The 13,045-nt window shown below is 48.9% G+C and overlaps 1 protein-coding gene across 5 annotated transcripts in view; it reads left to right on the forward strand.

Moving 5' to 3' along the window:
* Nucleotides 1–386: 386 nt before the first annotated feature.
* The window catches only part of NCOA1 (nuclear receptor coactivator 1), a 154,155-nt gene continuing 141,496 nt past the window's right edge, over nucleotides 387–13,045 (forward strand). For all 5 annotated transcript variants that reach the window (XM_042832663.1, XM_042832662.1, XM_042832664.1 and 2 more), the window contains exon 1: nucleotides 387–433. The gene's annotated coding sequence lies outside the window, so the exon portion shown is untranslated. The remainder of the gene's footprint in view (nucleotides 434–13,045) is intronic.

A 13,045-nucleotide genomic window follows, 5' to 3' on the forward strand; every position in this document is an offset into this window, starting at 1 on the left:
GGAGAGGGAGGAGTAAGGGGGGAGGAGGGAAGATGGCGGCTGAGAGGAGGAGGAGGAGGAGGAGGGTTGGGGTTAGGCCTCCTCCGACACCGCCCCCTCGTCCTCCGTCCCCGGCTCCGCCCCGTCCCGCCGGGAGGGATCGCGGCGAGCAGAGCCGGAGCCCCGCAGCCGCGCCGCGCCGCCCAGGCAGGGGGCCCCGGGTGCCCGGGAGCCCCGCAGCGGGAACCGGGGCCCCAGCAGCGCCCGCCGCCTCCTCCTCCTCCTCTTCTCATCGCTCATCGCTCGCGGCGGTCTCCCCCCGGGCCGCCCCGCCGCCCGCCTCCGGCCGGGGGAGTCGCTGTCGCCCGTTTGAACGCGGCGGCCCTGAGCCCGCGGAGCCGGGGTGGGGGGGGGGGGGAACGGAGCGGAGCGGCTGTCAGCCGGGCGGCGGCAGGTGGGTGAGCGCACGGGGGAACGGGGAGGAGGGAAGGCGGGAGGTGGGGGTGTGTCGGGCCCCGGGGGCAGCCCCAGGCCCGCGGGGAGGCGCAGCTGTCACGGCGGGGGCGGGCACGGGGCGGCCCGGGGCTGCCATGGCGGCGGGCGGAGCGAGGTGCCCCTCCGTGTGCGAACCGCGACCCTTCCTCGGGAAGAGGGAGGGAGAACGTGGGTAGGGGGGGGAGAGGGAGAAGATCCGCGGGTCGAACGCTGCGGGGCCTAAACACCCCCCCATCCCTTCTCCTTCTTTCTTTTTGAAATCATATTTAAATGTTGAAAGTGGATGGAATAAAGTGAGGAAAAGCAGCGCTCCCTCCCATCCCCGTTTCCCGTTCTTCCCCCCCCTACTACTGCGCAGCCCCTCGGAAGCCTGGGGAAGATGGCTGAAGGCTGAGTGTGGGCCTGCCGCCCCCGGGGCTGGTGGCACGGTGACACGGCGCTGGTGGCAGGGTGACGGGGCGGTGGTGACACGGTGACAGCTCTTTGTTTGCACGCTGCACCCCCTCCCACCCCCACCCCCCTCCCCGGTGACCCACCTCCAGCTGCAAGTTGAGCACTGACAGTTGGAGGGGTTGGAAAAGAAGCCGTGTGCTTTCCGATTTGGTCGTTGGAGGAGACATGGCGTGCCCCAAGTTTTGGGTCCTCGCTGTGCTCCGTCTCTCTCCCACGCGTGCAATGAGTGACCCCGCAGCGCCGGTGCTGTGTGTGCGAGAGGGGAGGGGGGGGAGACGGGGGACGACTGCCCACTGGCATGTGACATTTAGCGGTAGAAAATCTGTTGCGGAAAAGCCGCTTCCTTCCTTCCGACATCGGCTGTTAGATGTGCCGAAATCCCTCTGTTTCCGAGGTGTGCTCTGACCTTTCAGCAGTAAGAAGTGGGTCACGGCAGTGCGATGCTCCTGCGGTTGTTGTGCGCCCAGCAGAGCGCGGTTTGGAGGCAGGAAGGTGGTGACTCCAGTTGGGTTCTGCTTGCTTCCATTGGAAGTTCGATCAGCCGGTGGTAGGGATTTGGATTTTCGCTTCTCAAATATGGCACAGCCAAAAAAAAAATAATAATAATAAATAAAAGAGTGACACAGCAAAGTGGATTGTCACTGGAAATTTGGGCTGGTGTGGGTGGTGCCTGCATGTTCTTCAGCCCGGCTCAGGGCTCAGCTCTTTGTGTTGCTGGTCGGGGCTAAAAAAATGGTCCTGGTTTGCGTGGGCTGGCAGGATATACGTGTGCCTATAGGAAAATTGCATGTGTGTGTGTATGTATGTTATATATGAATGAAAGAGTTATACACCTGGCATGTTCCAGTTGCAAGGCGATAGAATTGTAGCGTGGCTCAGGTTCAAAGGGACTTTACAGCCCTCCAGCCCCAACCTCCATCATGAGCTGGGTGTCTCCACCAGCTTGGGCTGCTCAGGACCCATCTGTGGCCTTGTGCACTTCCAAGGATGGGGCACCCACCCTTCTCTGGGCCGATAAATTTACATGAAGAAGAAAGATGCTCTGTTGACTTTGTAGAGATGCACCATCCCACTGCAGGTCAGAGGCTGTGCTCTTCTGCCTCGGTAACTATATACACTCTCTAAAGGTCAGCTTGCTCTGGTATAAGTGAAAGTAAAAAGTGTATCTTAGTACGGAACTGTGTAGTGGTGTATAGATAGCTGTATACCCAGGCCTTTTGCTCAGGGAAACATTGTAAAGCCACAAAAGGGAGTTAAAGCCAAGCATGTGCTGGGCAGCCCTGGAAGTGGCAAAGCCCTTCAGCTCTGTTTCATGAAACTGATGAAAGTTTAAGCTGCCACTTCAAGGGACGAACTGCTCTCAATGGTAGATAATAAACAGTAGTAACTCTGGCAGCACCCTACCTGGCTCACAGCCGACGGGCATGATGAAATGTGAAATCTCAACTTATTTGCTCAAGATGGGTATCTGCTGTTTGGAAGATGTTGCCAAACAATATGGCAGCACAAACGCCCGCTTCCAAAACAAACAGGCGTCCCAGGAGGGGAGCAGGGGGCTGGGGAGGCAGAAGGCCTTTGCATCTTACTCACTTTGCTTGTAGTGCTCATGTTTTCCCCAAGCCTTGCCTTCTGATAATGCTAAGACACATGCTCACAATTGCGTGACTAATTTGTAAAATTAGTCATACACTTCCACTCGGGGTTTATTGGAGTCGTATTGCTGTCATTCTCACGTTGTAAAAGTCCACATTGGGGAACATGTGCCCTCTGTTGACTTTCCTGAGGTCTCTCTGCGTGGCTCTTGGGTGGGCTGCTTACAAATATTTGATGCCTTCGGGACGGTTAGGCTTAATTGTGCAGGCATATTTCCAACAAACTGATCTGCTGGAGATCAGCACCTCGTTGCTTGATGATCTGAGGGGGGTGATCTGCATGAGCTTGTGCAGGGATTGTCAGAAATGAAGGTGTGAACGCTGCTGCTATAAATACCCTGTCCCCTGCATAAATAGTTTGCCAGCTGAAAAACAGTATATTTTGTTTAAGGAAACTATTTATATTACAAGTTATTCTTGTTTTGCCTGGTTGACTTTGTGTTTCTTTGAAGCGTGGCTCTTATCTCTTTGATCAAAGAGGAGGAATTAAAACAAAATAGATTTTCAAGCTAGAGTCTTCCTTTAAAGACAGGATTTTCAGCAGGAATGGCATGGAGTAACAGATAAATATTCTAACCAAGTATTCCTGAAAGGCCAATGTAGTGTGTGATGTACCCAGCAGCATGTGGCCACTGCTTCTCCATACAAACTTTAATTGTAGGCAGATGCAAACAAGCGACTTTTAGTGCTTGTTACATGTTTGTATTGCTGCAGCACCTGGCAGTCCTGGTCCTGGTTTGCAGTGGGGTGGGATTAATGGAAAAATGGAGCAAAAGCGGGTTCTGCTTCTAAAAACTCGCAGTTTAAACCAAAGGCAAGAGGTAGAGGAGCTGGACTGTGGTGGGGCAGCAGCAGGGCAGCCAGAAGTCCCAGCAGATGGGCTGGGGAGTGTGCATTTGGGCTGAAGTGGGATCCATGGGGACTGGGAGGGGATCCCTTGTGCCCAAAGTGGGCTGGGGGGTGTTCACTGGGGCCAGAATGGGTTGGGGGAGGGATCCCTTGGGGCCAAAGTGAACGGGGAAGGGTCCACGTGAATGGCTGTGCTGAAGCTTGGAGGTGCAGCAGCATGCTGCAGGGCTTGTGCGAGTGTGAAAGCAGGCAGGAAGCCTTCACCTCTTCCCCTGGTGCAGCAGGATCTGGAATAGTTTGTTTGCCTATGGCTGCAATAGTAAAAATGAAGGCTGGCTTGTAAACACTTCCAAAGTTTATGCACAGAGCCTTGCGTATGAATCAGACCTTTTGAGAACAGGTTTGTGACGCTGCTGCAGCATCTCCATGTAGAGGTGACTGTGTGAAATGCTGTGGCTACGGTGTGGGACAAAGCTCAAAGCACTCAAGGGTTTCTGAGCCCTGGTCTGAGTGTAAGAGATGTGTCAGCACCACGCCATTTACCTGCGCTCCTGTCATTTGCAAAGGGGAATCTGCTGAACTGGTTTGGAGGTTCTTGAAGCCTGAACTAATTTACCTGGCTGGGAATGTAGGTTAGAAACTAGGCTTCGCTTGGCTTTGGGCGAAAGCCAACGCGCTCTGCAGGGAAAATGCAGGCTGAATAGCTTCTGTGCTGATAATCCTGCAATATTTGTCCTCCTCTTTCTCCTGCAAGGCAGGTGGGCTCTCAAGTGCTCACCCAATTGACTGGGAAGCAACTCCAGCACATCTCGGTGCAGGGAGCAGCAGGACGTTCCCCTCATGTGCCCTTGGGTGAGTGTGAGGAGGTGCTTTGGGGAAGGGACGTGGCAGTGAGCATCCTCACCTCCAGTCAGATCCCCACCCCACTGCCTAAACGACGTGTATTTGTGCACCAGCGTCTGTAAATCTGCACAAATCTGTTTAAACCTGGTTTATTAGGCTCTGTAAGCTGTCCTGGCAGTCAGGTTTAAACCAGTGTGTCCATGCAGAGATTTGCCTTGATTTAATGGAGCAAGCTGGAGTTGCAGGAAGGTGATCCAGGAAATGAAAGCAGTTTGCTGGCTTGCCTCAGTGAACTCTCCGGTATCCATATTTTGCTCTGAAGATCCATAAATTGTCTGCTTACAGCTGACAAGTGGAAGGGTTCTTGGATGTGTTTGCACTTTTCTAGAGAGGAAAAAAAAATATCCTTATGCACCAGGTTGTGTTTTAAACAAGTGTCCCGGTCAGGGCTGATCCTGCAGCTGGCTTGGGAACACAAATCGTTACAACGTCTGTGCTCAGCTATTTATGTGTATTTTGTGCTTATGTGGAATTATATGGCATGGAATATTCTATGAAGTGAGCTGAGGCTTGGGTTTCTTTGGATTCATCTTTTTCTCCCCTTTTTTAGCTTGATGTCTGAAATTCCAAGGGTCCCTTTATGAATTTTCAGAACAGGACTCCAAAAAATAAAGCAGTGTTGCAGGTAGAGAAAGAAGTAGGCTTGTTTCTTGTATTCCTGTGATGCAGGTATGAGCGAGGGGCTGTTTAAAAGCCAAACAAATCAACAGCTTGCTTACAAACGTGAAGTTCAGCTCTTGGTTGTGAATAGAGAGATACGTGTGCAGTCCCAGCCCTGCCTTGATTTGAAATGGTCTGAGAGTGGGTAAGTGCTGGTAATGTCACACACCTGACATCTGTGTTGTCTCTTGCATTCTGTCTTAGGGAAATAAGGGCCTGGGGAGGGCAAGGAGCTGCCAGCCCACAGCAAAGCAGTGCCCCATCTCAAGGTCTCACAGTGCTGTGCTGTGTTTCAATACAAAAATAAGAGGGGACTGTAATTTTTTCACTAAAACTCTGCACTGGAGGCTTAAGAATGAAAGCTGACCATTTTTCTCTATCTTATTTTCCCTTTCCTGTTAACAAAGCCGGGCTGAATTAAAAAAAAAAAAACAGAGAAAAGCCCTGAACTTTTCAGACCTTTAAATCAATTAAATTCATGCGTAGAGCGCACGAGGAATCTCGCAGCTCGGAATTCTTCTCTTTCTTCTCCATTCTTGTGAGCTCTGTGCTCACTGCTGCCTGCCCTCTCCTCCCCCCGGAGCCCGCGCTCCGCTCTCCATCTCAGACTTTACATCCAGTTTCATCAACAGACTTCAAAGGTCTCGAAGAAGTTGAGAGATGAGCGTATTACTGGAAGTGCCGCGCAGCGTTTGGCTTTGAAGTTCTTTTAAAAGGAGGGGGAAAAAAAAAAGAAAAAAAAAACGTCTGACTTAACCTGAAAAGGATTTTGACACGTGCTTGTGAGCGGTTATTTTAAATCGTGCTGGAAAAATTGTGCCTGAAAATAAACAACTGTGTGTCGGGCTGGGAGGCCTTGGGGCTGCTGATCTCTGCGGGGTGAGCTGAGATTTGCAGCAGAGCTTTGCAGGATGAGTCCCCCAGGCTGCCTCTGTGTTCTGAGTTGTGCTCAGCAGAGGGCTGAAGCCCAGACATGCGTCTTGTGATGGTGGGAGATGCTGTAGTAGGATTTTAGGTGCTCTGGAAATATTTGTAGTAGAAACACTTACGATAGAGTCATAGAATGGCCAGGGTTGGAAGGGACCTCAAGGATCATGAAGCTCCAACCCTCCCGCTGCAGGCAGGACCACCAACCTCCACATTTCATGGCAGCCCAGGCTGCCCAGGGCCCCATCCAACCTGGCCTTGAACACCTCCAGGGATGGATGGGGCATCACAGCCTCTCTGGGCAGCTGTTCCAGCACCTCACCACTCTCTCTGTAAAGAACTTCCCCTGACATCCCACCTGAATCTTCCCTCCTTCAACTTAAAGCCATTTCCCCTTGTCCTTCCATTATTTGCCCTTTCAAAGAGTTGAACCCAGTAGGTTGTACTGCATCCTTGTATGACTTGCATGTTCAAACTGAATAGTGAGGAGCTGTGTGCATAATGCTGCAAAGTGCCAAACTGGAGTGTTTCAGAGCTCAACTTACTGCAAAGTTGAGCACGAAGTCCCAGTGTGCACTGGAGTGTAATCAGTGTGAAGCCTCATTTTCTGTGGTATGAAGAGTTAGACTTTCCTGGAATGGATTTGGTGTGTGAAATCTCTCCAAATGTCATTTGAAGAACGCTGGTGTATGGAAGAAGTGAAGGATCAGGTGAAGCACCCTGTTCTGTGACTCACTGGTTAGGAATAAGGACTGGAACTGGCTTGGCAGCAAACAGCTCCTCTTTTTTAAATTAAGGTTATGAGAATCCAGCATTTTAGAGCACGCTTTGTGTTTATACTGTTTGCACGCCTTCTTTCCCAATCAGTGTCTTTCCCATCGTGGTGTCCATGCGTTGTTTTTCCACAGAGGTCATTTTTAAGCGTTCTTTGTAAAATACTCACAGGTGGATGTTGTGTGGATGCCCCATCCCTGCAGGCATTCAAGGCCAGGCTGGATGTGGCTCTGGGCAACCTGGTCTGCTGGTTGGAGACCCTGCAGACAGCAGGGGGTTGGAATTGGATGATCACTGTGGTCCTTTTCCATGCCATCCTGTGATTCTGTGATATGATTCTGTGAACCTTCCCTGGGTGTGTGCAGCTGCCTTCTCAGATCCATATTTTGGTGTCATCAGAATGTGTTCTGCGTGGACGTCCCATGAGCACAGCTGGATCCCAGCACCGCTGACAGCTGATGAGTAGTTATGTCCTTAACCTTTAAAGTAGTTTACCCAAACTTGACAGCGTTGGCATCAAGTTCTGTTTTTTGAAGATGCAGTGACGATAATCCCTTTGAAGGCCCAAAATAAATAAAAGAAAAGGCTTTAATGAATTCAGAAATGTCACTGAAAATGGTGCTTGGCTTGATTTTACACTTTTGTTGTTGTTGGAAGCAGAAACAACATTGTATATACATAGCTTGCTGTATGGAAAAAAACAATGGGAAAAAGGTGATTTGATTAGTTTATTTTTCATATTCAGTAAAAGCAAAGGAACTCCCTAAATTGTATTAATTAGATCTGTCATGTGGCACGATGCAATGATTTCATATGGTCCTCTTGTTCTTCTGTGGATGAAGTATGTTTAAACAAGTAATATAGCAAAAAAAACCCCAACAAACCCACAATACAAAGAACCTCAATTTGCTTTTGCAGACTAGACCCCAAACCTGGCAAGTGTCATTAAATCAAAAAACCATCTAGTTTGTAACACTGCACACCCTGAAGTTAGGAAAAACAGATGCAGCTGTAATTACAGTTTTGTAGCCACACAATATTTTTCCATAGATGCTCCTCACTGTATGGGTTGGACTGGCAAAGTGGAACAGATTAAGGTTGCACAGATGAACCTAAATCTCTGACTCTATAAATTTTTAGTGCTTGATTTTGCAACCTGCTTAATTTTCTTCTAATGTTTTTAGATGATAAGCTGCTTTCCACTGTTAATTTCTGATACGAGCATCGCATGTGCATTGGCTACATATGTAATGCCCCTGCAAGACAAAAATACACGATCCCCTTTTTTACTCCCATTTCTCAGGTGAATAAAACAGGACAGCAGAGATTGAATGATTTGCCCAAGGAGCAGGGTGTTTGTGAGAGGTAAATGATACTTGACAGGTTGTTCTCAAGTACCCAGAACGCTCGGCTGCTCTGCTTGTGGATGTGAATTTATGAAATTGGGTGCAACTTTCCCAGAGAGTGCCAGCAGCCCTCAGGCCTGGCTCCAGCACTCCTGCTGACGGGTCTGGCGGCCCTCGCTCCTTGCAGCAGGGATTCCCAAACTGTGGCATGAGTGTGCTGCTTGGTGGTATGTGGCCTCTTCTCTGGGGTAACAGTGGTAGGACAAGGGGTGATGGCCTCAAGTTGTGCCAGGGGAGGTTCAGGTTGGAGATGAGGAAACATTTCTTCTCCAAAAGAGCGGTGATACAGTGGCACAGCTGCCCAGGGAGGTGGTGGGGTCACCAAGCATGGAGGTGTTCCAGAACTGTGGGGATGTGGCACTGAGGGACAGTGGGCAGTATTGGTGGTAGGTGGATGGCTGGACTTGGTGATCTAAAAAGTCCAATTTAATCATTCTATGATTCTATAATAATGGGGCATTTGGTGATGTGAAGGTGTTAAATCCAGAGGCAAAGTAGGAGCACGAAAGTATTGTAGGGCCCTTGGTGTAGATGAGCTCCCATTACAGAGCTGTAACGTCAGTGTCTGTGGAGATGGGATGTGTGTTCCTGAGGTGGGGTTGGGGCAGCACCAGGCTCCTTGTTTTGGGGTGTGGGTTCTCAAAATCCTGGGGTGGTTTGATTTGGAAGGGACCCTAAATTCCACCCAACCCTGTGCCCAAAGCCCCGTCCAACCTGGCCTTGGGCACTGCCACGGATGGAGCACCCACATTCTCTGGTCAGCAGTGCCTGCGCTTCCCTGCCCTCGTTGCAAGCAATTTCTTCCTATCATCTAACCTAAACCCACCTTCTTTTAGTTTAAAGCCATCATGCTGTCACCACACCCCCTGACAAAGAGTCCCTGCTGGCCACATAAGGCTACAACGAGGTCTCCCCAGAGTCTGAACACCATTGCTCTCAGCCTGTCCCCATAGGAGAGCTCTCCAACCTCTGAGTGTCTTCATGGCCTCCTGCTCCATCAGGTCCACATCCTTCTTGTGTTGAGGCCTCAGAGCTGAACACCCCTTAGCGTGGGGAGCAAGATGGCTGAATCTGGCAGGGGAAGCTGAATGTGTGTGTGTGTATGTGTGCACTGCTGAAGAAAAAGCAGAAGCAAACTGCAGCTGCTGGCCTCCCAAACCCATCCACTTTCATTTCCAAATTTTGAGCAGCCCTGCTGGTCCCTGTGCTTGTTGACTCACTGGTAGGTGTGCGTGGTGCTACGTGCGAGCAGAGCCGGATTCCTGCCTTCGGACTCTTGCCACAGAATGTGTGATTACAGAGATACCACGGGCTTCTTGAAAACAGCATTAAATAACTCCTGAAGGCTTTTTAAGGAGGTATTTTAAAAACAAGATGCGTGCTTGGACTCTTGTATTTCCTTTGGATGCTGGAAAATACCTATGCCGGATAATTTATACGGCCCGTGTGCAACTGGCAGGCTGGAAATAAACTTTCTGGGGTTTGTAAAAACAGTTTAAACAAATCTGCTTATACAAGATTGAAGTTTCATTGCAGAGATTTGGAGAGCAAGGGGAAAACGCACAGCACAGCCATCAAAAATTAAAACCACCAAAAAAACAAAGCATACTTGCCTGGAAATATTTTCCTTCTGTAGTGCCCATTGGTTTGCTGCCCAGAGAAACTGATACTGAAAGTGCTGGAGGGTGCTGTAGTTGGGTGTCTTGCAGAATGATCAGCAACACTGCACCACTACATCTGCTCATTGAGTTGTCTTGCTGCTAATTTGGGCTCCTTCGAGGACTCCTGCTTGCTGAAACCAAGCCCAGGGGCTGCCAGGGCTTTTGCAGAATGTAAACCATGGGGTAGGAGGGGATGCCATGTGGCAGCTTGGCACAGGCTTGTCCTACTGAGTTTGGAGCTCTGGCATTTGACTCCGCGTTCATCTTTTGGGTTAAGTCTTCTAATCCAGTGCAGCTAGATGACTTCAATTTGTTTGCAAAGAGGTTCCTTCTGATGGGCCTCCCAGAGTGTGAGGCATGGGAAACCACTGCTACTCGAAGACAGAGGAGCTGAGTTTGCTTCAAGCTGTTCAAATGCCATCAGTTCGGAGATAAGCGCGTATTTTACATCCTGATCAGTGAGTTATAATGAGATTTAGAGCACTAAATGAGTTCTCAGCTAACCCACAGAATGATGCATGTGGCTCAGCACAGAGCTATTGTTCTCATCAGCCCTCGCTGGTGCAATAACACAGGGAATTGTGATATGCTGCAGCCTGGATTTAATCAGCAAGTAGCTTCCACCTTCAGGAGATAACTTAAGTAGATAGAAGGCGTTTCTCAACGTTGGCAAAGATTTCTGCGTAAGGAAAGTAGTCCCAGCAATGAAAAAGGGCTATCTGGAGCTTCAGCCACGTGAGCAGGCTGTAGGATTAAGTGTTCTCTGTTGTGACGGGTGGAAGTCATGTCTCCCAAGTGCTGTTCTGTTTCTCCATTAGAAGGAGATAAGAACCTGTACAGGGAAGGGTTGTGCTGGCCAGCAGAGGCATGGCAGGACGGGTCCTGTGGGAAGAAGATGGTTTGTACAGGAGCACCGCTCGGAGCCCAGCTGTTGGGTGCTGCAATGGATACCTCTACTGTTTGGATTCCAACCCAAATGTGCCTGCAGTCAAGGCTTTGAATTCTTCATCGTATTTTTGCAGAGGTTCCTGGAATGGCCCAAGTGCTCTTCAGCTCTCAGGCCGCGTTCCACTGCTTCCTGGCCTTCTTACAAGTAGGTCTTGAGGGCAATATGTGATGGAGGTGGGATGAAACAGAACTGCAGCCAGGGGAGGCACAGTGATGCTTTCCAAGGGGGTAGTGGATCTCTTTAGTAGAAAGGCCTGGAATTAGTATATGCTTGTCAGCCTCAGCTCTTCTACCCTACCTGTTCCACAGCAGATTGTCAGCATTGGAGATGGTCTTTTTCCTCCTCTGCAACCCATTGTGTTTCCAGAAATGGCTTCTTCCCCGCCCCCCTCCCCCCCCCCCCCAGCACTGAAACCCAGCTTTGTTTATTCCAGCCTCATTTCCTACTTGCTGTGTAAGGCTACCACGTCTTCAGTTCAAGGTCCCTGTAAACATCATGAATAGTCTTATGTCTGCGAGCTGTTTGAATACATCACAAGTTTTGTGTACCTGGCCATTTTGAACCTCCTCCTCATTAAAAAAGAATTAAAAACCTCTGAAATGACCCATTAGAATTCTCAGTTGGGAGAAAATTGGCATGGGGGGAGTCTCAGAGATGTGGCAGTCCAATGCACAGGCAGGGATTTGCTAAAGAACCACAGCTAGGTGGGTGGAAATCATGGAATATTGCTGTCTGCAGAACAATTCATTCTTGTTTGTTTCTCTTCTCCTTTTGTCTCCCAGCTGGATAGAGCTCAGACCTAATTTTTAGTACCTATTTCAGCCATTTATGCTGTGCAATGGTAAAAGGATCGTTAGAACATGATCTGCTAAGTCAGTGCAGGAGGGTTTGCATTGAGCTGCTTGTGTTCCCACTGAGGATGCGCTGCCACATTTTGTGTCTCATTGGTATGGGGTGGCTCGAAACCTTTTGGCCTATGGAGTGATTCACTTGTTAGTTTTTGATAGAAGAGTCACAAAGGACAAGTGTTTGGCTCCCCTGTATCAAGGATTAATTAGCCGATTGCAAAGCACTTGGAGCATAAGTCATGTCACTTAACACCAAGTCCTCTTTAAAGGGAGAAGAGCTGGAGCTGCCTCTCCTTCTGCCCTCGCCAACCAAGATTTGGACAGGTGACTTCTCACAGTGAGTGCATCCTCCTGAAGGGTTTTCTTCCACCCGAGGACTGCAATTCTCCCTGAAAATCCAACACTTCTTAGAGCAAAGGAGAAAGCCTTTATAAAGTAGCGTGGTACTCTTGCTTTGGAATCACACCTACTCCTGCTGTGCTTCTGAGATAGACTTGAAAAGGCATCTCTGCTTGCATTATTGGTTAACCCAAATAAACGTTTAGGAAGTAATAGCAGTAATTAGTATTTATAATGAGGTAGTAACATGCAACCTGAATTAGCCCAAGCTCCTATTGTGCCTGAAACGAAAAAAGCTGCTTAGGGAGGGACAGCGGTGACTCAAGTTCGTTTGTCACTTCTCCAGTCTAAATCCACTGTCACTGATACTCAGGACACTCTTTTAGTCATGTCAGCATAATATTTAATAATACACCCTGTCTGCTTTTTCCTTACCTCGATCCCTGTTGGGTTGAGATAGCCAAACTGTGCTCACAGCTGCCTTTACATTCAAATAGTCCTTGTTGCGAGGAGCGGTGTGCATAGAAATGTCACGTAAGAACATCTGGGCTGTGGTCTTGCTTACTGCTAAAATGCTTGGGATGAAGGGTTCCAGACTGAAATTATATCAGCAGTTTTCATAAGCATGAAGTGTTGGGATAAATATTTGAGTTAACTATCTTGTGTATACTTGCAGTTAAAAAAAAAAAAAGAAATAGGAAAAATCAACACTCCTAAAATGAAGGGTTTTTTGTTTTTGTTTTAAAGAAAGATGACAGAAAACCCCTTTTTTCTCTAATACATTTTTTTACACTCTTCTTTTTCAGTTCAGGTTGCACTCTGCTGTTTGTTAGTGCAGCTAAAGTTTGGATAGAGGTCTTTGTAGAGCCATAGAGAGACGGTTCTTATGCAGCCATGACGGTGTACCAGAAGCTTGGAGGATATAATATTTCAGTATTCAGCCCTTTGTTATGAAAATGGCTTTGGGCAGGCTGTCTGCGTTCCACAGTGGACCCTTGGCAATGTCAGTTGTGCCACATCACTGTAAAATATGGCTTTTGTGTTGGTGTTTTTATGGGATGCATTCAGTTACTGCTTAGCCACTTCTTTAATGCGTGCTGCGTAAGTAGCGTGAAGTACTTTAACAGTCAACTTGAGCATTATTAACTAT

The sequence above is a fragment of the Centrocercus urophasianus genome, unplaced genomic scaffold, assembly GCF_019232065.1.
Source record: "Centrocercus urophasianus isolate 14NV4802_14NV808 unplaced genomic scaffold, USGS_Curo_1.0 seq_39, whole genome shotgun sequence".
NCBI classification, from domain to species: Eukaryota; Metazoa; Chordata; class Aves; order Galliformes; family Phasianidae; genus Centrocercus; species Centrocercus urophasianus.